Genomic DNA, 23,260 nt, shown 5'->3' on the forward strand with positions numbered 1-23,260 from the left:
CACTGTTGCAGAGTAACCCCCAAGGCATAGCACCAATATCAAAGAATAAGTAAGTATTTTGGCAATACAATTAATATTTTAACTTGGGATTTTTTGAGGTAAGGTGGACAATGGAATGAACGATGTGTTTGTCTCCTAGTGCTAATATGTGGCGGACTTTTCAGGGAAGGAAGAATAGGTTGGCAGGAGAGAAATGGAAGGTAGGCTCTGCCTCCTTTTAGTTGATTGTTTGCTTCTCTTAAACAGGACATGATAGATACAAGTCACATTTATACCACTTCTAAAATCATAGCTTCCCCCACGACAGCTACAATCCCATCATCCTTAGCAACTACATTTCCCAGGAGTCTTTGGGGCAGGGAAAGCCATGTGCTTTAAATGCATGGCGTTGGTGTAACCAAAATAAGATCCCCCATACAGTAAGCATATCTGAAGGCAGCCATCAGCAGTGATGGAGAGAGAGAGAAGACATTAGCACTACAGAGAAAAGGACCTTAACCTGTTTGCTGAAATTACTGGTAATAAGGTTTTAGTGGCACTCTTAAAACAAAGCGATAAGGTGGGCTCCCTTGAGAGGCCTTTCCAAAACAGCAGTGCCACTGCAGAGAAAGCATTGCCTTGAGCAGCGGTAGATTTATTTTGCTCAAAAATAAAGTGTCTGAATCAGGGCCTCTTATTCATATCCTTGCAAGTTCTCTGTGACCTCTTGCCTCCATGAGAGATGGATAGATGCTTTCCCTTGCCAGAAACTGGTCATTTGCAGCAGCCTCCTAGCCAAACTGACTCCAGCCTGTGTTAAATTCCAGCCTCTTACCCCTGGCGGAGACGCTCTGTTCAGAAGCCTGCTCTGAAATCATTGTCTTTGACAGTTCTTTGGGGTGCTTTGAAGATTTTTCCAGTATTTTAAAAATATTGTTTTTGGACCACTTTTTTTTCTCTTTTCTTACTGCTCTTTTATTGCTGCGGTATGCAAGGAAAGAAAAGAGATTTGGCCCTCTTGTTGCAGAGAATGACAAATATCAGTAAGGTTTTTTGCCCTCTTATCAAGAGAGCAAGGTATGTCCAATTTCTGCCAAGCTTTTAAAAAATATCTTATCTGGTAAAACCATTACTCTGTAGTTGCTTTGAGACTTCAATCCCTTCCTCATCTGTAGCCACTAGGGATGAAGAACTAGCATTTTTAGGTTGACGAGGCCACTCTTCCAAGAGTCTTCGTTGTGTTCACTGGACTCTTACTTTTCCAAGATGGAGCTTTAGGTGGGTGTGGGGGTTCTGAAAAGTCCACAAAGCATGGTGCTGCAGTCCCACCACCATTTTGTGTGTCCTGTTAATGGTGCCTTGGCTCAAGAAGTTCTATTTTGCCATAGCTAACCAGGGCAAATGGAGCTTTACGTTTCCCACTGAAAATCCAGTTTTGACATGGACAAGGGAGTGTCAGACAATACAGGGAGTGTCCTTCCTAACTGCTAAAGCGGCAGTTTATCTAATCAAAGCTGCAGTGTGCTGCTATTGACATGGCCACAGAGATCAATGGTATGCTGCAAGTCCAAATGCCTTGCTTGTCATCTCTTCTGAGACACACCTGGGTCTACTGCCAACCTAGTAGTTTGAAAGCACGCCAGTGCAAGTAGATAAATAGGTACCGCTGCAGAGGGAAGGTATATGGCATTTCTGTGCGCTCTGGTTTCCATCATGGTGTTCCGTTGTGCCAGAAGCGGTTTAGTTATGCTGGCCACATGACCCAGAAAGCTCCCTGTAGACAAACGCCGGCTCCCTCAGTCTGAAAGCGAGATGAGCACCACAACCCCATAGTCACCTTTGACTGGACCTAACCGTCCAGGGATCCTTTACCTTCTACCTTTTTTACCTACACACACATGCCAAAAGTGAGGGTAAAGAGGGTCTTCAGCACACTATAGAACGTACATAAGGAAGATGTGAGGCACACCTCTGTGGGGAGACAATTGCATGACATAGGGGGCCACCCATGAAAATGGAAGAGTTGGGGAAATGATCCAGGTCAGGGGTAGGCAACCTAAGGCCTGTGGGCCAGATGCGGCCCAATTGCTTCTCAATCCGGCCCAAGGACGGTCCAGGAATCAGCATGTTTTTCCATCAGTAGAATGTGTGCTTTTATTTAAAATGCATCTCTGGGTTATTTGTGGGGCAAAGGAATTCGTTCATCCCCCCCCCCAAAAAATATATATATATAGTCCAGCCCACCACATGGTCTGAGGGACGGTGGACCGGCCCACGGCTGAAAAAGGTTGCTGACCCCGATCCAGGTTATGACAGGTCTAATGACAGAAAGAGTTTGGGTCATAACTGTGGAGTGTGGTCCTAGTGGCAACTTCGCTTGTTTCCTTATGTGATTTTGCTCTTCTGATGTGATTGGAATAGAATGGGAAAGAGCTCATTCCACTGAGGTAAAGTCAGGGAACTGCATTACGTAGCTTGAGATGGACCCAAAACCACCTCAAGAGGATCTGACACTAACCGCTGGTGGAGGAAGGGGATCTTACACAATACTGTATAGGAAGTGAAGGCCTACCGTACTTTGTTAATTGTGCTGGATCTCAGAAATTTTCATCAGTACCTGCTATTAACTGAGATTGCTTGCAGGTAATGCTAAGTAATGCATTTAGATTGCCCTACAGTTTTACCAGTGGTTTCACATGAAAGTACATGTCTGCCCATCAAATTGAATTCCAGGTTTGACACAGTGAGGGTGGAAAATTAAGTTAACTATACAAGTTTTGTCCAGGGAATAACCTTTCAAAAATGAAAAGGTGTGTGAAAGAGGTTGGATTTATGAATTGCTATTACACAAGACAAAGATAGCTATTCCTAATTCTAAAAAGAGAGAAGCTTTCTTAACAGCCTCTTCACCAATGCATGAAAATTATGGAGTGAACAAAATTATGGAATGTTTCATAATTAAACCTGATGTTAAAATTATATTAAAAAGTAAAAGGAATGCCAGTGCCAAGAGTTTCCTTTCTGCCTCCTTTTTAACGCCTGTTTTTCTTACATTTGGCAAAATCAATGACAAAAATCCTTCCAGCTGCGACTTTGCCAAAGTACTTTTCTGAAACTCCTACTAATTTGGATTAAAGTATATGTTTGGAAGCCTCAAACTGAAAATCCTGGCAAAAGAAATGCTGAGGCCCCACAGCATCTAGTATTCTTACAGCTCTTATCTGCTGAGGCAATATAAATAAACACAGGATAATTTGGTAATCTCAGTTGTTAGCTATATCTCTTCCTTGGGCTTTGGAATTCTAACTGCATGAAAGAATACTCCATTTTTAATATTCAAAAATCCTATTTTCAGGAGGCTCTGTTTAAAAAAATAAATAAAACATGCACACTAACATAATTGTAGAGGATATAGGTAGGTAGGTAAATGTTACATATGTAAATGTCACATACATAACAATATACAATTAATTTTATTTTACGGTGACTGAAATCTGCTCACAATGAAGTCCCATTGAGTCCATTGGCGCTTGCCCTCAGGTAAATGGACATACAGTTGTAGTCTCAGTGTGACCTTTGCTTAAGTACAGCACCATCCTACGACACTTGTTAACGTTACGACACTCAATCTTTGTGAATTCTGATCAATCAAACTAACCTGATCTGCACATTTCACCAGATGCCACACTTCCCCAGTGTTTCAGCTCTTTAAAAATGTATATTTTGAGAGAAACAAGCTTTTTACACCTTAAGCCAGTCGCTGTCTTTCAGTCTAGCCTACCTGACAGGGTTGTTTTGAGGATAAACCATAAGTGCCTCATTGAACTCCTTGGAGGAAACGTGGGGTGTAAGTGTCACAATAAATAAAAATAAAATAGTTTACGCCATGATAAATCTACTGATCTACCTTATGGCCCATGCAGTGAACTTTTTATCATAGGCACTTTTCACCTGCCCTTGCAGCACTTCAGATTATTAATCATAATGATATTCTGAGAGATTTTACATTGCTTGTTTGCTTTTTTTGATAGGCTTTACTTGGTGAGTGACCCAAGAATTGAACCTTGATTCTCTTCTGCATTGCTTTCAGCTATACTTGACCAAATCTGAAATCTAGAGCAGTGATGACACTTCCTTTATGGAAGAGAGGGCCCTTTAGAACCAGTTCTGTCACTCAGCAAAACGGTGACAAGGTGTGGACAAAAAGTGCCACAACATCTCAGTGGGTCTGAGTTAGTCTTCTTCAGAGGGTGCAGCACATCAGCATGAGATGGGTGGCGGCGGGGGTGGGGTGGGGATAGAGTCACTGCAGCATACGCAGAGCAGATTATTTTTCAAAGTTTCTCTATTTGTTCTCCTAGAAAATAATTCCCTCTATGATGAGTGACACTCTGTTTGTTAAAGGTGAGAGGTAAGACAACACCACGTCTCTGACCTATCCTGTTAGCTGTCATGACAGCCTGCATTTTTGTTTCCAGGATGGAGTAGAATTTCTAGACTACTGTGCCCCTATACCCACAACGAATCCTTGAAATAAAGATGGCTATGAAAAGTGTATTTCTATTGCACTTGTTAATTTATAGTGAAATAACCCAAGTAAAACTTAAATACATAATTTATTACAAAACTACATTTATTACAAAACTATCCCACACACAAAGGATGCATAGGGAACAGGACAATTGATATTTTGGCTTCCTAGTTTGTTGCTTCCCTTTTTACCAGATTTCTTTTTTTGAGCGGGGGCGGGGCACGGAGCGAGGCTGATATGTAGAATGGAAGGAATCATAGAGTTGGGATGGACCCAAGGGGCCATCTAGTCCAACCCCCTACAATGAATGAATCTCAGCTAAAGCATCCATGACAGATGGCCATCCAACCTCTGCTTGAAAACCTCCAAGGAAGGAGAGGACACAACCTCTCGAGGGAGACTGTTCCACTGTCAAACAGCTGTTACTGCCAGAAAGTTTTCCTACATGTTTTGTCAGAATCTCCTTTCTTGTAACTTGAAGCCATTGGTTTAAGTCCTACCTTTCAGAGCAGGAGAAAACAAGCTTGCTCCATCTTCCATGTGACAGCCCTTTAGATATTTGAAGATGGCTATCTTATTACCTCTCAGTCTCCTTTTTTCCAGGCTAAACATACCCAGCTCCTTCAACCGTTCCTCATAAGGCTTGGTTTCCAGACCCTTGATCATTTGATTACCTCCTCTGCACACTTTCCAGCTTGTCAACATCCTTCTTAAATTGTGGTGCCCAGAACTGGACACAGTATTCTAGGTGTAGTCTGACCAAGGCAGAATAGAGTGGTACTATTACTTCCCTTGATCTAAACAATATACTTCTGTTGAGGCAGTCTAGAATAGCATTTCTTTTCTTTTCTTCTCTTTTTTTGCTGTTGCATCATACTGTTGACTCATGTTAGGTTTGTGGTCCATCAAGACCCCAAGATCCTTTTAACATGTACTGCTAGTAAGCCAGTTCTCCCCCATCTTATATGCGTGCAGCTTGTTCTTCCTGCCTAAGTATAGAATCTTACATTTGTCCCTATTGAAATTCATTTTGTTAGGTTGTGCCCAGTTCTCCAATCTGTTAAGTTAATTTTGAATTTTGAATCTGTCTTCTGAGGCATTAGCCACCATTCCCAGTTTCGTGTCGTCAGCAAATTTGATGAGCACCCCTCAATTCCTTCATTCAAGTTGTTTATAAAGACATTGAACAACAGTGGGCCCAGGATAGAATCCTGCAACACCCTACTAAAATACATTACACTAAAATAGTTTTGCAATGTGTTGCTGGATATCCACATTTGTTAACAAATACTGTATGATGCTGCAGTCTATAAAAGCAAAGTATTATTAGGGCTTCTGGGAGACCATGATTGGTTAAGCTGATAGTTAATTCAGATGAATCAATGTCTAATATTTCCTCAAGTGCTACCGGTATGACAATTTCCCCCCGAAGGAATAACCAATATTCTGGGTAGAGTCTGAGACTAATGTCCTGCTGCATTGTATGTAAGAAATAAAAACATTTGTGAGACATTTATATGCACAGACAGAAAGATTTGTCATTAGTTATGGTGGAGGAATGGTTGTTAAAATTACTGGTAAAATTATTGGACATAGCTGAGATGGCAAGGTTGGCATGTTTAAGAAAAATCATTGTCAATATTTATTAAAGAATGGAAACTCCTTATAGAATTTGTATGAAAAAGAAAATGAATTTATGATATCTGGATTTGAGGACTTTATAGAAAGTGGAAATGTTGGGTGTTATCTTGGAGTAGATGTTTTGAATATTCTTCTGTATATAGCTGACAGACAAAGAATGAGATGTTTTCTCTTTACTTTTTTATTCTTTTCTCTCACCCCCCTTTTCTTTTTTCTTTTCCTCCTTTTGGTTTGTGTTTGTATTTAGATTAGTTTTTTAAATCTTTGATTAAAAATGCATATTTTATATTAACCTTTGTATATTTTATTTCAAATATTTTTATTGAAAAAAAGAAAACATTTGGCAATTTTGATTTAGACACTGACTGAGACAGAGAGAACTTGTGAGTTTAGATGGGAGATTCAGATTCCCAGTCTGAGGTATCTGAAGTAGGATTAGCAGTAGTTCTGCCTGATTTTGGAGTTCATCTCCTTCCACTATGTAAAGTTGTCAATAAAACAGACCAGTTCTCTTGTCCAAAGGAAACAGCGCAAACTGCACATTGGGAAGTTTAATGGGTCTTAACACTCATATAAGTCAGTATAGGATTGCAGCCCAAGCCCTATAGCACTATTGCTGGACTTTTCAGGATTTGGGTAAGTGTTTAACAACACAGTTGTTCTGAATCTTCCTGGATGTGTGTTCCCCCTCTTCAGAAGAACTAAATTCATGATAACAGCATGAAGACTATGTGGGGAGATGAGGGGGAGCCCATCTGACTTGATTTATACTTTAATGTGTTTTCACAGTTGCTGGATCTCTTGTGGCATAAAACTACTTAGTTTTAGCTGGCTGCTTAGCCAGGTAATTTCAGATCCAGAAACTTTATTTTCCATCGTGTGTCCATCACTAATTTCAGAAATGCAAGTACCATATTGATAAGAAAAAACATAATCATTTATATTCGTAGCATATTTCTGAAAGCTGCAGGAAGAGACACTTTTATGCCTTGTGACTTTATGGGAACAGGAAGAGATTTTGAAATGCCAAATCCCCATCTTGGTTTAGCTCTTTTGTGGTTTAACATCTTAACGTTTCTAAATATCTTTAAGATGCACCCCCCCCTTTGTCCCGATTCTAATCCCAGAAGTCACATTTCAGAGGGATACAGTATAAGATGGGCAAACACCTGCTTTTTCACTGCCTCTACACAGACAAGTCTGTAGGGGGACAATACTGTGTTTAGAATAATAGTAGCCTGGATTAATAAAGCATAAAAAAGGGTTCTGGGTTTCTTTTAAAGTTTTATTTGTCATGCTTAAGAATTTTGCAAGTTTGGCATGGTTTGTGCTTTCCTGAACTAATTAATCATTTGATCGACCAACTGTTTTCTGATTATATGCCTTCCTGCTTCCTAAATTTATGAACTGGGACCATTAATGGCATATAAGAATCTTGTGGATTGATTTTGTGCCCTCCAATGGAATACTTTTTGCTATTGCTTCCCCCCACAAAGAAAAAGCAACGTGGAGAAGCCAGAGGGCCATGTTGAGGTAAGAAGAACCAGAGGGACCACTTTCCATTGACCTTTTATTCAGATGTAATCCGCCCCACAGCTTTAGGTTTTGGAAAAAGTAAAGAAAACTGTAATGGGACTCCATTACTGCAGTGTAATGTTATGTATGCCTATGTACTATTTTTAATGTTCTGTGTCCTTTTTTCTCCCCCCCCCCCAAGAAACTGTCCTGTGTGGCTAATATAAACGCCAACATAAATGTTGGTTGTTTCTGCAACAGCTTAACACGGCTATTCTCCTGAGACTGGACTGAAACAAGTGGTTGTGAGCTCTCATAGAAAGATCAGCAACCTCTTCTTTAAAAGCATCATCAGGCTGTTAATCGTGGTAGTAAAAGTTTCACTGGAATTATAATAAAGCATATTTTCCAAAGAACGTTGGAAGTAAAGCAACCAAAAGGCTTACTACTTCCTCTTCTATTGTTTTCATATTATGAAAGTTTCTGATGCAAAATCCTTTATGTTTCTCTTTTTCCTGTTTGAAATTCCTATCCTAAAAATGTTTAAAATAATAATCAGGGAACAGAGGGCAGGGCTGGCCCTACTGTGGGGCAGCTGCCTCAGACGGCAAATTATGAGGGATGAAAAGTAGAATGACTGCTGGGAGGAGCACAGAAAGTAGAAACATTCTGGTGCACCTGCATCACCACAGTTGTATCGGTCTCTATAGGCACAGCAGGCGCTGTAACTCCCCAATGGTCTGACTTCACCCCAAAGGCGAACTCCTCCATGGTCCCCTGAGAAAGACGCATGCCAACAAAGAAAGTGGCTAGAAAGGCCTGCCATGTCACAATATCCAATTTTCATCTTTGGGGAAATTATGGAGGGAAGATTTAAAATTTACAGCGTGCTGTGCGTTGAAGGAGAACTGTATGAAAATGATGTATCGGTGGTATTTAGCACCTGTAAAATGAACAAAGATGTATAGAACTGCTTCCAATGTTTGTTGGAAATGCAAGGATAAGGAAGGCACATTCTACCATACGTGGTGGATGCGCAAGATAACAAAAGCATTCTGGGAAATGATTTACAATGAGTTGAAAAAAATGATTAAAATAACGTTTGTGAAAAAAACAGAGGCTTTTTTACTAGGTATTTTAGGTACAGAAATTCTGAAGGAACAGAAATGACTATTTATGTATGCAACGGCAGCTGCACGGATACTACTGGCCCAGAGATGGAAAGAGATAAAGTCCCGACCAGAGACGAATGGTTGATGAAGATGATGGACTACGCCGAAATGGCGAAATTGACTGGGAAAATTAGAAACCAGGAACAGAAGAATTTTAAGAAAGAATGGGGAAGAAAATATAATGTATTTAAGAGAACACTGCAAACAACTAAAAACTTTGGCAGGATTTGAGTAATGCTTGTAATGTAAAAAAAAACTATGGTAAAAATAGATTATTTTTCTTTTAAAAATAGAGAAAATAGGGGAAGCAGTTGGAAGAAAAGATTGATAATGGTAACCATGGAAGGGTGGAGGGGAGTCGAAGGATTCAGGGAATCCTCAATGATGATGTGGATGTTTAATGCTTGAATTTAAATTTGTAATGTAAAATTTAATAATTTTTTTTTTAAAAAAATAGCCTTTAAGCTAACTTGCTGCCCTAGCATGGCTGGCACACCAAGGAGGCGACTTGAGGTGACCTGCCTGGGGCAGCCTTCTTCTTTCACCCCCTGGCACATGGGCCCAGATCTGTGGGGAAGGGGGAGCCTCAGTGGCACTTTGCCTCAGGCACTAAAAGGTCTTGGGTAAGAGTGACGTGTCCAACACAGCTTAAAGCCAAATTAAACTAGATGAGGCATAGAAGATTGTGACTGGATCTCCTATCATTGTTTTCAGAGCTGAAAAGTATTCATGACCCTCCAATTTGCTTGGAACACACAGCTGGAAGAAGCACAGTTAACTCTTTCAGATTGCCTGTTGCCACACTTGAAGTTCACCTTCCAACAGTATCAGTATTGTACCTGTCTCCCCAGAGCGAGGAGATCTTCATCTCAAGGGAAGGAGGGAAATTCCAAGCAGATAAATTGTGTGGAGTAGACGATACCTTTTCCTTGCCCAGTGCTGATCCAATTTGCCTCATTGAAAAGCAGGTGAAGACAGTTAAGTACAAGAGATTGAGTTATGATTCAAGAATATTGTCTCTTCCATGGACTGATTAGATGGTATTGGGCAAGGCACTCTCAACCTCAGATCCATACAATCTACCATACAAGCCTATTACGCCAAGAGACTGCATGCAAAGTCCTTTGAACACTCTAACACTAATAATAATAATAATAATAATAATAATAATAATAACACAGTAATAGGAATTATAGGAAAGGTCATAACCTGTTTCTGAACTTCTTCCTGCTCATTACTGAAGACCAAATGCTAAGTTAATGGACTGTTGTTCAATCTAGCCCCAAACTGTAATCATTACCTTCTATAAAGCACAAAGATTCTATCCTAGTTTAAAGAAAATTCATACTAATCTGTGACCCCAGACTCTGCACTGTAGCTTAGTAAGCTTGACTAACAGCATTACAGTCGGCCAACAAAAAGTAAAACCATTTCAGTTCCTGTAATGTATGTGATTTGGAACTAATTGTGATGAATTCACTGCATAAAAAGACCTGATGTTCCTTTGGATCAAGCTGTTTACAACACACAAGGTTCATGTTTCTTGAATGCTGACATTAGTAATAAAATAAGCCTTTTGAACAACTTGGTCTTGTGAAGCTGACAGTTTGCTGGCCCATGATGGAGCTTCTGGATCATTTTTAAGGACATCAACATGCACAGCATGTTCTGTATCACTATATATTCTTTTTGTTGCTATCAACAACTGCCCCCCCCCCCACTTCTGTTGGAGTTCAGTGAATATATTGCAGCAGTGAGCAGAAAGAAAAAGTATGGTGGGACTGCTGGTTGAAGGGATAAAGAAAACATAAGGTTTACAGCTTATGGCAAACAAAGCCATTCCAAGGCTAGGTTTTATGTATGGCCAAGTGAAGCCAAGCAGTTAACACTAGCTCATACTACAACTGGCTTGAACTAACTCATTTGCAGAAGAAGGAAGGAAATAAAAGCATGAAAGGAAGTGATCTACTTTACCAGCAGCAAGTAGTTACTAAAAGAGAAGAAATCAGTTAGAAGGAAGAACAGTTTCTCATTGTTATATTTGTATCCCACTTTTCTCAAGGAAGCTTACAGATAAAACAGAAATGCTAAAAACATAGAAAAGGCTACCATCAAACTGTAACTAATCAAAACAATATGAAAATACAAATCTATTAAAAATACAAATGGCAACAACAATCAAAACATCACAGCACCAGACCATTCCTTAAAAACAGTCAGTTTCTAAAGGTCTATTGGAATACCCCACCAGCCAGAGGAAGAATAGCAAGTTTTTTCAGAAACGCTGCTTGCAGAGGGTTTTATTGTATTAATCTCCAGAGCAACTGAAAAGCTTCAGAAGTCCTCAAATATGTTTCAGGATGCTTTGGAGATGCCCCACTTCAGTTTGAACAAGCCACAAATTTGCCCCCAAATGCCAAGTTTGGTTAGGAGTCATCTGATGTAAACCCCCACTTTTAACCATTAGCTGAGCACATTTCATTTTTGCATGCTTTTAAATTATGGCCAAAGTATAATAGCAGTGTGAGGAGAGGGATTCTCACTGGGACCATGACACTGGGAACAGGTTTAAACCTGTCCCTGTGCACAATGGCCATGGTTCTAATTCTTCCAGATGCAAATGTGTTTAAAAACACATTAAATGCGATCTAGCATTTAAAGTAATGTGCAATTTGTTGCTGAGTAATCTGTCCTTCCTGCCTTTAACTGATCTTTCTGTTTGACCTATTGGTTTTAATCCGCCCCCTCCTATCCCTGCTGGCCATGTAGGGTGGTGGTTGTTCAAGTTTCTGTAAGTTTCTTTTCAAAACAGAAGAATGACATATAAATATTTTAAAATAATCAGTCCTCACCCACACCATAATGTTCATCTGAACCCCATCGAAGTGACTGGAGACATATTTTGCTGTACATCAGAATCTACTAGTTTATCACCTGCAATTACCTGCCTGCAGCTACAGTTGGATCAAAGCCAATGCAGTTAGTCTTAAACCAGAAATACCTGATAAAGAAACAAGTGGGACATGGGTAACCTATGGAGTGCTACAGTTCTATTTTGTATGAAGTCATTTTCTAAGGTGCAGAAATACACTTTCCTTGCTCTCTAGCCCACACAGTGAGTCAATGTTGGAACCCAAGAAAGTCTGGCTCCTAGTGGCCTTATTCATTCTGCTAAACCACACTGGGATTAAACTAGCTAAAGCCCAGTGGGATGTAGATTTGAGAGAGAACCTGCTCTGCCTCTTATTAATGGAAACTCTTCAAAACAGACAGCAGTAGTAATTTGTTAATTTCTTTCTCATGCAAAAGCAATTTGGAGTACAACAGAGTCATCCACTGGAAAACATGTCTTTAATTTATCTTCTTTAATTATCACTCTTTTTTTTTTTTGCAACATCTGGTTCCAATTTTTTATTAGAAAGTTTGCATGTTTGAATCATTTCTGGCTGGTGTTTCATTTGTTCTTGTTTTCATTTTCTACTGAGCTGGTTTATCCCCATGGTGGAAAAGGGTGAGCATTGCTTTCTTTCACACAAAGCATAATAAATCAAGCAAGTGTTCTAAGAGAGTTTGTGTACTGGTCCAGTAAACGCTTCCGCTGCGCCACCAGCAACAGCTCTCTTTGCAGAGTATTAATTAAGTCCAGTGCAGAGATTCTTGTTGCAGTACAAGCTTCAGAGTCTCAGCAGCAAAGAAATAACGACACAGGGAAGCCTGTCTTTCCAAAGACAGGTTTATTGCAGAAAGATAACAGAAATACCTCCGGAGCTTTCAGACATTTTTGCTTCACGCCCCACAGGCAGAGAAAACAAACACTCTCTATATACTGAGCAACTTAACAACTTAACGAGCTTGACTACTTAAAGTCACATGACATTGCTAACTTGCCAGCATCTTAGGTTTCACACCCTAACACCCCCTCTCGCTGGCAATACAAAAAACAAAATTACTTCAGACCCATTTCTTCACAAAAGTTTTCATGCCGCTGAAACCCAAGTGGTTTTGTAAAACCATCAGCTTGATTTTCATGACTGGGACAGTAATTTAATTTAACAATTCCTGCTTTTACCGTTTGACAAACATTTTGAAAGCGGATATCCAAATGTTTTGTACGACCTTTAAACTGCCCATTTTGTGCTAACTTAAGACACGGTTGATTATCACCCCATACAGTGATTGGAGTGATGGCCTTTTCATACATCTCTTGTGCCAAGCATTTGTAAAATTCTAGATCTCTACATAACTCAGATAAGGCACAGAACTCAGCTTCTGTTGACGACAAAGCAATTAGGTTCTGTTTCTTGGATCTCCACCCAATCAGAGAGTTACCAAATTTTATTACACAGCCAGACACTGATTTTCTATCCTTTAAATTTGCCCAATCACTATCTGCCCAACAAGTAATCTGTGCTTGTCCTTCCGAAAACAATTCAAGGCAAAAATCTTTGGTGTATTGTAAATATCTCAACACTCTTTGAATTCCTTTCCATGCATTTACACTAGGTTTCGAAGCTTCTCTGCTGAGTAAGTTAACAGCGTAAGCAATATCTGGTCTACTCCATTGCGAAAGATGAAGTAAGCTTCCCAGTGCTGACTGAAAGATTTCAGCACGCTTGAATTCAGCACTATCCTTGAACTCATTGTCTTTTACAAAACCCATTTCCATTGGTGTTCTAACACCTGCACACTCCGTCATGTTAAACTTTTTCAACATTTGCAATATCTTGCCTTTTTGATTCAGTAGAAAACTGCCATTTTTGGTCCTATCTATCTGAACACCAAGATAGACCTTCACATCACCAAGATTCTTAACTTTGAAGTGTTTATTTAACTCTTTGGCTAGTTTTTTTACTTGTTCTTGTGTCTTTGAAGTATAAATCAGGTCATCTACATAAACAAGCAAAGATTCTTGAGCATCTCCTGAACTTCTGAAATATAAGCAATTGTCAGCCTTGCTCCTGCTAAAACCAATGCCTACCAAAACGTCATTCAAACATTCATTCCAATTATGAGCAGATTGCTTGAGTCCATAAATAGATTTATGTAGTTTCCATACCTGATTTGATTTACCAACTTTCAATCCTGGCGGTAGCTCCATATAGAGCTCTTCAGCCAAGTCTGAATGAAGATAAGCTGTAGAGACATCAAATTGATTCACTTTGAACCCTTTCTGAGCAGCAACTGCTAATAGTGCCCGTAGGGTTTCACTCCTTGAAGTGGGTGCATAGACTTCGGAATAATGTAACCCCTTTCTTTGCGTAAAACCTCGAGCTACAAGCCTTGCTTTGTACTCTGGTTTCCCCATCGCTGTTGTCTTTATCCTATACACCCACCTACAACTTACTGCTTTGGTACCTTCTGGCAGTTTGGTGATGGAAAACACACCCAGTTCTTTCATAGAATTCAACTCCTTTTGCATGGCCTCACGCCACCTACTGGCCTCCTCCTGGGGTAATTGTTCAACCTCCTCAAAACTTTCAGGTTCGCAATTTGCCAAACCAGCCCAAACACTAATAGCTTGGTACCTTTCAGGAGGTTTACCTTTGTTGGTACGCTTAGAACGCCTTAACAGTTCCTGCGATGTTCCTTCAGTTTCCCCCTCTGACCCAGAATCACTAGTCGTCACCTGTTTGTCACTAGTAGTTGTAGAACTTTCTGATTCTGACTTTACACGTCTCTCTTGCTGTACAGGTGAACTTTTAGAACTAGAAGATTCTGACTTTACAGACTTGGGTGAACTAGGCGATTTCTCACCCTTATCCTCAGACTCAAATTCCTCAGTCTGTTCTGGAACTAATACCTGCCCTGGGGCCTGAGTTTCATTGCTGTTCACCACATCAAATAGTATGTCAGGATTTCCATGAATTTTATTCCAACCATCCTGTTCACAAAATTCTGCACTTCTGCTGATTGTGATTTTCGTTTGATTGCCTTCTACATTCACAAATCTCCAACCTTTTGTGTTTGCTTGATAACCACAGAAAAACATTTCTTTAGACCTAGGATCGCCTTTCCTACGTTGTGCCCTAGGCACCAGCACATAAGCACGACATCCAAAAACTCTTAGATGATCAATTTTTGGTTTTTTCCCAAATAGCATGAAGTAAGGAGTGTTGCCTACTGTGCTATTATACACTCTGTTAAAAGTATAATTCGCATACAGTGCAGCCTCAGCCCAAAAACGCTGTGGAAGTCCAGAATCAAACAGCAAAGCAGCAATGGCTTCCTGTAATGTTCGAAATTTTCTTTCAGCAACTGCATTCTCCTGTGGTGAATAGGGATTGGTAAGTCTATGAACTATACCTTTCCTTTTTAACCACGTCTCCAGCGTGTGGTTCACATATTCCCCACCACGATCTGATTGTATTTTACGTACCCTGGTGTCAAATTTACATTCGACTTCTTCAATCCAATCCATCAGGATGGAAGCTGCTTGTGATTTTTCTTTCAGAAAGAAAACCCAACTAGCCCTTGAAAAATCATCCACCAAAATTTGCATAAATCTTGCACCTCCAAGCGATTTGACTGGCATAGGGCCACACACGTCTGTGTGCACAAGTTCAAAGGGTTTCTTGCTTACTCTATCAGATCTAGGATAGTTACATGTCTTAACCTTAGCATGTTTACAAGCACAACAATCCAGAAAATTTGGACAGGGTTTAATGTTACACTCCTCAGCTAAATCTGGCATCTTGCTTACATACTTAAAGCATATATGAGCTAACCTTCTGTGTAGTAGATGTGCACAACCTGTATGAGGAGCCTTATTTACACACTTAGCTTGCGCTTCACCTGTTGAACATCTACCTGCTGCTAACTGCTCTTCATCCAAAACAAAAAGCCCATCCTCACAGGGAATTTTAACTAGCTCCTTCCCCTGTTTCGAAATGGTGCACACATCATTTTCAAACTCAACCTTAAAACCACTTTTTACCAGGCATGACACACTCAAAAGTCCATTCTTCATTCCTGGAAGAACAAAAACAGGAAGGTTAGTTTGCAAACAGTTAACATAAATTGTGCCTTTAAGGTTCATTTCTCGTTTACTATTGTCTGCTATAGTCACGGTTTTTGCAACTGGCAATGTCTTGCAGTTCATCAAGCGGCCACTAGATGTCGCTGGAACTAAACTGTGACTTGCTCCACTGTCAATTATCCACTTCAAGGTTTGTTGGCTCCTTTTAGGACTCTTTTGTGCTGCCATTGCAGATAGTCCCTTATCAGCACCTGCTCCCCCTCTGGATCGTTGATTCTTGTAGTTCTCACGTCGTCTTCCCCTGTAGCTCCGGAAACTGGCCCTGGACTGTTGAAATTCCTGTTGCTTTTCTGGACACTTTGCTATCAAATGAAACCTGCTGCCACATCGAAAACATGACTTGCTGGCCATAGCAGACACTTGTGAGACTTCCTTACAGCTCTGCCTGCTAGTTTCCCCACGCTGGGAATTATCTGAACATCCAACCCTTGGGGTATTTGAATTATCAATACGTTTTCGATGATGTTGATATTCTTGCTCACACAATCTACCAGTCACATAATTCATATTCAGCTGGTCCTCTGGCAAAACCTGTAAAGTTAGTACTAAGTTTTCAAACCCTGCATGCAGGCTGCTAAGCAGAGTATAAATTTTAATATTTTCAGGAAAATTCACACCTAAAGATGACAGTCGGTTGAAATACTCAGTCATCTGTGACGTGTGTTCAACCACACTATCCCCTGGCTTCAGTTTCAACTCATACAAAGCACGTATAATGTTCACCTTCTCTCCGGGCGTGGCTCTATGGTGAATTCGCCTAAGAGCTTCCCAAATTTCAAATGCAGACCTTAAATTTTCCACATGAGGTAATTGGGAATCGTCTATCGATACCATCAACATGCATCTAGCTTTAGTGTCCATTTTATCATGTTCCCTATTCTGAGCATGTGCAGCAGCCTGTTGCTCTGCTGTGGCATCTGCTGCAACAGCCACAAACGGCTTTCGCCTCTGGACATAGTCAGCCCACACTTCTTTGGCTTCCAACCAGACTTGAGCCCTCTTAGACCACTGCATGTAATTAGCAGAGTTCAACTTTGTAAATGGAACCTGGAAATTTTCCACTGCCATTCTTGGGGTCTGCTGCTACTCCCTCTGTGTGCCCTTTCTTCTTTTTCCCCTTTGGATTTGTTTTACTCACTTTTCAGATGCCTCCAGCCTCCTCTGAAGCCTTTAAGAGCTGGATTTACGACCAAGCCGGTCTTCTCTCATCCGAAAGCTGCTTTCACTTTCTCTGCACACAATACAGCTGTAGAAACGTAGAAGGATCCATAACCTAAGAGAGTTTGTGTACTGGTCCAGTAAACGCTTCCGCTGCGCCACCAGCAACAGCTCTCTTTGCAGAGTATTAATTAAGTCCAGTGCAGAGATTCTTGTTGCAGTACAAGCTTCAGAGTCTCAGCAGCAAAGAAATAACGACACAGGGAAGCCTGTCTTTCCAAAGACAGGTTTATTGCAGAAAGATAACAGAAATACCTCCGGAGCTTTCAGACATTTTTGCTTCACGCCCCACAGGCAGAGAAAACAAACACTCTCTATATACTGAGCAACTTAACAACTTAACGAGCTTGACTACTTAAAGTCACATGACATTGCTAACTTGCCAGCATCTTAGGTTTCACACCCTAACATGTTCTGCTGTCAGATCATTATTAGCATGTAGGCACACCCAGTCAAAATCCTACAGACTGCTTTGGTAAGGTTTAGGAAGCCAAGCATTGCAAAGAGAAAGCTGGTTTCCTGTTTTCTTTTGTGTTTCCTTTTGTTTTTGGAGGAGACAGAAGATCTTTATGGGAAGGTGGGGAGCCTTGTGCAAAACTTCACCATGATTCCTGGTTAAGGGTGCTCAGCTAAGACCATGTTACAAAAGGGTCGTATTGGAACAGAAATTTCCAGTATACAGGGCGGTCCTACCGTTAGCCAGAGTGAGGCAGTAGCTGTAGCCCCAAATCCCACAATTATTTCTGAGCCCAGCAGTTATTTCTCTCTCCCTTGGAGGACAGAGCTGTCTGTGGCTAAAGGGTCCCATAAACTAGTCAGGTTGCCTCAGGTGCAGTGGAAGAAGCAAGACTCAATTACTAGTCTGGCTGGTGTGTGTAGAAGCTCCATCTTTCAGGCCTCAAAATGTTTTGGGCTTTCCCTGCCTGTGCATGTATCTAAAATCTCCACTCCTACTAAATCTTTATGATGAGATGAAATAGATACCATATTTTTCTGTGTATAAGACACACCCCATGTATAAGACACCCCCTATTTTTGGGGACTCCAGTTTAAGAAAATGGGGGGAGATACTATCCATGTATAAGACGAGCCCAGATTCTAAACATTATTTTAGAGTAAAAAAACATAGTCTTATACACGGAAAAGTACGGTAAGTGCTTGAGGCCAACTTTGAAAGCATGCTCACCCTTCTCAAAATACCTGGAACCGCTTGTTGCTAACTGTTTGATAGAATCCATGTTTAAGCACAATTTTCAAATTTTACCAATGAATGTATGAATGGGAGTGTACAAGGATGGTGGCTGATGGGTTGACTTAACAAGAGATATGTCCATGCACCTCTTAATTGGTTTTTTTTGGGGGGGTAACTTGTGTTGTATCCTGCCTTCAGATTCATTGTGATAAAGAGTGGGCTAGAGATATCCTAATACAATACAATACACTGAGTATTATAGGAGTTTGGTCTAGTCTAGTTTCGTCTGGCAGCAGCCCCCCAAGTATTCACTGCTTTGTTACTTGAAAACTCGTTTTCACTTAATATTCCCCAGCTCTGTTTTAAAGCAGATTTGTCACTTATCAGCTAACACTTGGTATCCAACCTAGGCCAGAAAAAACACTATTTAAATTAGTAGGCCACTATGAGGTGTGTGTGTGTGTGTGTGTGTGTGTGGACACACACACATTCCCTTCCCCCACATGCTCCCTGTCATGTAAACAAAATACACTACCACATCTCCACTCTGATTGATTAAAAATAATAATCATAAAAATATAGAATAATATAGAACTCTATAAGTGAAACTCTGTATGTCCCCACTGTATATGTGAAAGAGGCAAATGTGTACACAAATGTCCCATCATAGCTATTATAGTTGGGCCACATAGAATAGTATAGCCACATAGAAAGTCTCACATTGACTTACTGAATTATAATGGTCCAAGGGACCTTTACAGGAAGCTCACTTAGAATTCTACCTTAGGGGAAGAGTGTTATAGATTCCACAAGGCCACCATGTCAACTGGCTCTGAGGTCTTATTAGTAGCGTTTTTAGCAGAATGTGACCACAATTTCTGTCTCATATCTCTGGATGCCATCCAAAGAGATGTAATTACAACCTCAGTAATGCGTTTTGAGAGCAGAGGCCAGCAAAAACATAAATGGAGCCCACAAGCTGAGGTAAATGTTACAGATAAACTGTTCTCAATTAAACTGATGGATTGGCAGAAGCAGTTAATCATGGGCAGCTCCCTAGACTGGGCTTGTGAGGTATTCTTTAAAGTAATGAAGAGCATTAGCCTGCCTTTGACAACTATATAGTCCTAAGTCCTTTTACTAAGAGAGGGGGGAAATCATTTTTGGTAAGTAAAAAATGCAACAAAACCAACAAAAACCTTTAGGTTAAAGCATCCGTTGAACTAAATCGAGGTTGATTAACCTACAGCCCAACATAGGTTGTTAAACTACAGCTCCCATGATCCATGGTAACGGGTCTTTAGCAACTCCTGAATGATGGCATTGAAAATGGCCACTCCTGCAGCCAAGCTGGTGCCAAATGTATTGCATCAGTGAGGCTGAGAACAGGGTCTTGTTGTCTAGGCAGCCCAGAACCTCCATACACACAGCCCAGGCTTGCACCCCGAGGAAGTCATTTCAGTGCTGCTGACTCAGTGGTTTAACTTCATCCCCAGAGGCTCACTCCTTCGTATTTCGAGACAGACAGAAGCCAACAACAACAACAAAGGTAGTCCGCTTCATGGGCTCCTGTTACCTCATGGGAGAAGAAAAAGAATTGTTTATAGAATACCAGGAAACCACATAAAATTATACAGAAGCAGAGGTTCCAAAAACTTACTTAAATTGGTGGGCCCTATGTTTGAAAAGCTGTGACAGCTATATGTTAAAATGCCTTTTTCCCCACTCCAGGATTGAACTGGCTTGCCTTGAGCATAGATGACATCAAGAACGAAGGACGGATCCAAATCCTTGCTTCCGATTAAACCCATGACACTGAAATTCATTTTGATCTGGTTACAATTAAGCAAATGTCTTTTTTCAGGTGGCTTTGTCATTTTAAAACTTCTTATAATTTGGAAATTTATTTCCCCTTATGACTCATTTAGCTTGAGGACAGCTTGCACAGCACTTTATCTCCAAATTATGCCTTCTAGTGTTCTGGAAAGACATTACGATCACAGTTTGGATCGGACTGCAAGGTTCTGCACTCATAAGCAGCTGAGATTAGGTTCAGTATCTTTTCCATTGCCGACTACATCAGAAGGAAATGGAAGATAGGAATATAGGAAGCTGTCTTACGTGGACGTCTATTCCATGGTATATAAGTATGGAAGAGCTCCAGATGAAGTTAGTGATCCCTAGACATGCAGTTTCTCCCCAGAGTTTCAGGCAGGCGTCTTTTCCAGCCTTACCAGGAGGTAATGGGAACTGAACAATTACAAGTTTACAGTCCTTTTGCTAAAAGTTCACTCCTGGTTAGCTTAATCTGGTTAGCTTCCATTTCTGGTTAGTTTTCTTCATTTCAGCAGCATAATGTAGGTGCAGTCCTGAGTTCAATGGGACTTACTCCCAGTTAAGTATTGACAGGATACAGTGGCCTGAGGTTGAACATAGTGGGACTTCTCCCTCATGGGAATGGGTGAGGCAGCATTCTGCCTCGGCCAACACCTGGCAGCCGACTTAGACCTGATGCAGATCAGGGGAATCTGACTGATGCATTAAAACAAAGCACCGCTAAGGTCTGCAGTGGATGTTGATATGATGTGATTTCTGCCCAGTGCCAAGATTTTCAATTAAACATTCATAGGTGAAATATACTCGGAGTCGCATAGTGATCTCACGCTCTTTATTGCAGCTCGTAAAACAGTGAATGAATTCCCTCTCCCCCCAAACCTCAGGCTTTATATACATTATTTACACAATGAGTCCCGTCTGATTGGCTGATTCTGCTTCCCTCCTGGAGCCTGATTGGGCTGCTCTTGCAGGCCAATCAGTTGTTGCATTCTAGCATCCTACTGGCCTAATAGGCTGATTAACTTCCTCCTAGGGTCTGATTGGGCTGCTCCTGCAGGCCAATCAGGTTGTTGCATTCTAGGATCCTACCTGCCTATTGTTCTAGGATCCAAGCTTAGCACATAACAATAGGATTGGGCTTCATGTTTAAGATCCTATGCACCCTTATATGAGGGAGAAAACCATTGAGCAAAGTGGGCCTATTGAGTAAAAGTGGAGATTAACCTACCAATTACAACAGGCATAGGCAAACACCAGCCCTCCAGATGTTTTGAGACTACAATTCCCATCATCCCTGACCACTGGTCCTGTTAGTTAGGGATCATGGGAATTGTAGTTCCAAAACATCTGGAGGGCCGGAGTTTGCCTATGCCTGAATTACAACATGCACTGAATACTGAATATATCAGGGCATGATTATGCATAGGTCTCCATTGGGGTGTAAGCAATGAATGAGAATATAAATGTCAGCACTTTGGCTATATATACTACAGAAATATGCCTGAATTTGCCTGGCTTCCTGGTACACCAGAGAGCCAGGAGAGACCACGAAAAACAAATTCTGAAGGAGTTGGGCTGAACTCTTAACTCCTTTTCAGTTGCTGCTGTCATCACATCAAGATCTCGTGGCAAAGGGCTCTGCCTCTGAGAATAGCAGTCAGCGTAAGTTGGAGGGGCTATTTTCTTTGTAGGAAAGATAGGAGTGGTCCAAGACAGAGAATTAATGTCTGATCCTACTCCTCTTTTATAGGCTATAATTTCTGTGGCAGTGATAATGCATAAGAATGTTTGAAGGCTCAGAACTCATAAAGTACAGAATTTATCTTTAATAACCACAAACATTCCAAAAAGCACACACAGTTCTCATTTGGTCTTGTACATCTTGTCTGCCTGTAATAAGCTCATTAATTAAAGAGTTTGAGAGTATTCTTCTAATAATGCTTGCTCTTTGTCCTAGGTTCAATTAGTGCTTGAACAGATGATCAGTCAACACATCCTTCTTTGCATTTTAGTATTTGTACTTAATATAATAAAAGTCTCTAAGTGGTTTATGTAAAAACAATAAATACAAGAATGACATTCAGTAAAAAATTCATTAAAACTAGATAAAACAAACAAAATAAAAGCAAAACAGAGCTATATATCACAAATAAAACTAAACAAAGTACAAAGAATTAAAAATTAGGAACCGGAATCTAGGCAAACTTGGGTAACCATATACATTTTAAAGAGATATTTAAAGGTCATTTTTGTTTCTGCCTTGCAAATTACCAGAGGAAAGGAATTCACGAGAGCGAGTGCTATCACTGGGAAGGCCTACTTCTGTGTTGTCACCAGGTGAAAATTTGCTGACCATGTAATAGCCAAGGGTCTTCTCAGATGGTCTTAGAGATCAACTCAGTCTGTATTGGGGGAGACAATCTGTTAGGTATCCTGGTCCCAAACTGTTTAGGGCTTTTAAATGTTATCAACAAAAACTTGAACTTGTATCAGTAGTATCAACTTGTATCAACAACGGTGTAATATGTGTGAAGGATAGTCCTACAAGTCTTCTTTCAAAGGCAACACATCCGTGGTCATGCCCAATAAAATTAATGTACTTAAGCATGTCTAATTTTGTGCTGGTTTTTGGATGGTAGTAGAACTCCTACAGAGTTGTTAGACTTGCTGTGTTGGGAATCATTTGATTTGCTTTGTTTAAAAAAACAAAAACCTGACAACAAACGAGGGATCCTTCAGTTAGAAACAGAGAGTATACATCCTTCAAAGAACTATGTGTAAAATAGATGACTGCATATTGCTTCAGAAAGTGCAGCTTAAGTAGGTTCACCTTTAAATGTGAACTGAATCAAAATTATCCACCACTTTTATTACAACCACATCTGGAATATGGTGTACAGTACTGGTTCCATATACTGTGATCTTTTTATGTGAACCACCCTGAGACCTCCGGATATAAGGCAGTATATAAATTCAATAATAATAATAATAATAATCTCAAGAAGGCTATCATAAAACTGGAAGAAGGTACAAAATATATGTGTAAGACAGCACTGTAAGAATGCAAAAATGCTGCATTATGTGTGCTAACAAAGCATTTTCTCTTCTGCCAGTACAGAGGTGCTTGCCGTTCACAAAAA

The 23,260-nt window shown here is 40.5% G+C and overlaps 1 long non-coding RNA gene across 1 annotated transcript in view; it reads right to left on the reverse strand.

Annotated features, from left to right (window-relative positions):
• Positions 1-23,260, reverse strand: part of LOC308473933 — a 277,759-nt gene that overhangs the window by 53,038 nt on the left and 201,461 nt on the right. The gene's annotated exons all lie outside the window — the stretch shown is intronic.

This window comes from Podarcis pityusensis (genome assembly GCF_964106645.2).
Source record: "Podarcis pityusensis genome assembly, chromosome: 3".
Classification (NCBI taxonomy): Eukaryota; Metazoa; Chordata; class Lepidosauria; order Squamata; family Lacertidae; genus Podarcis; species Podarcis pityusensis.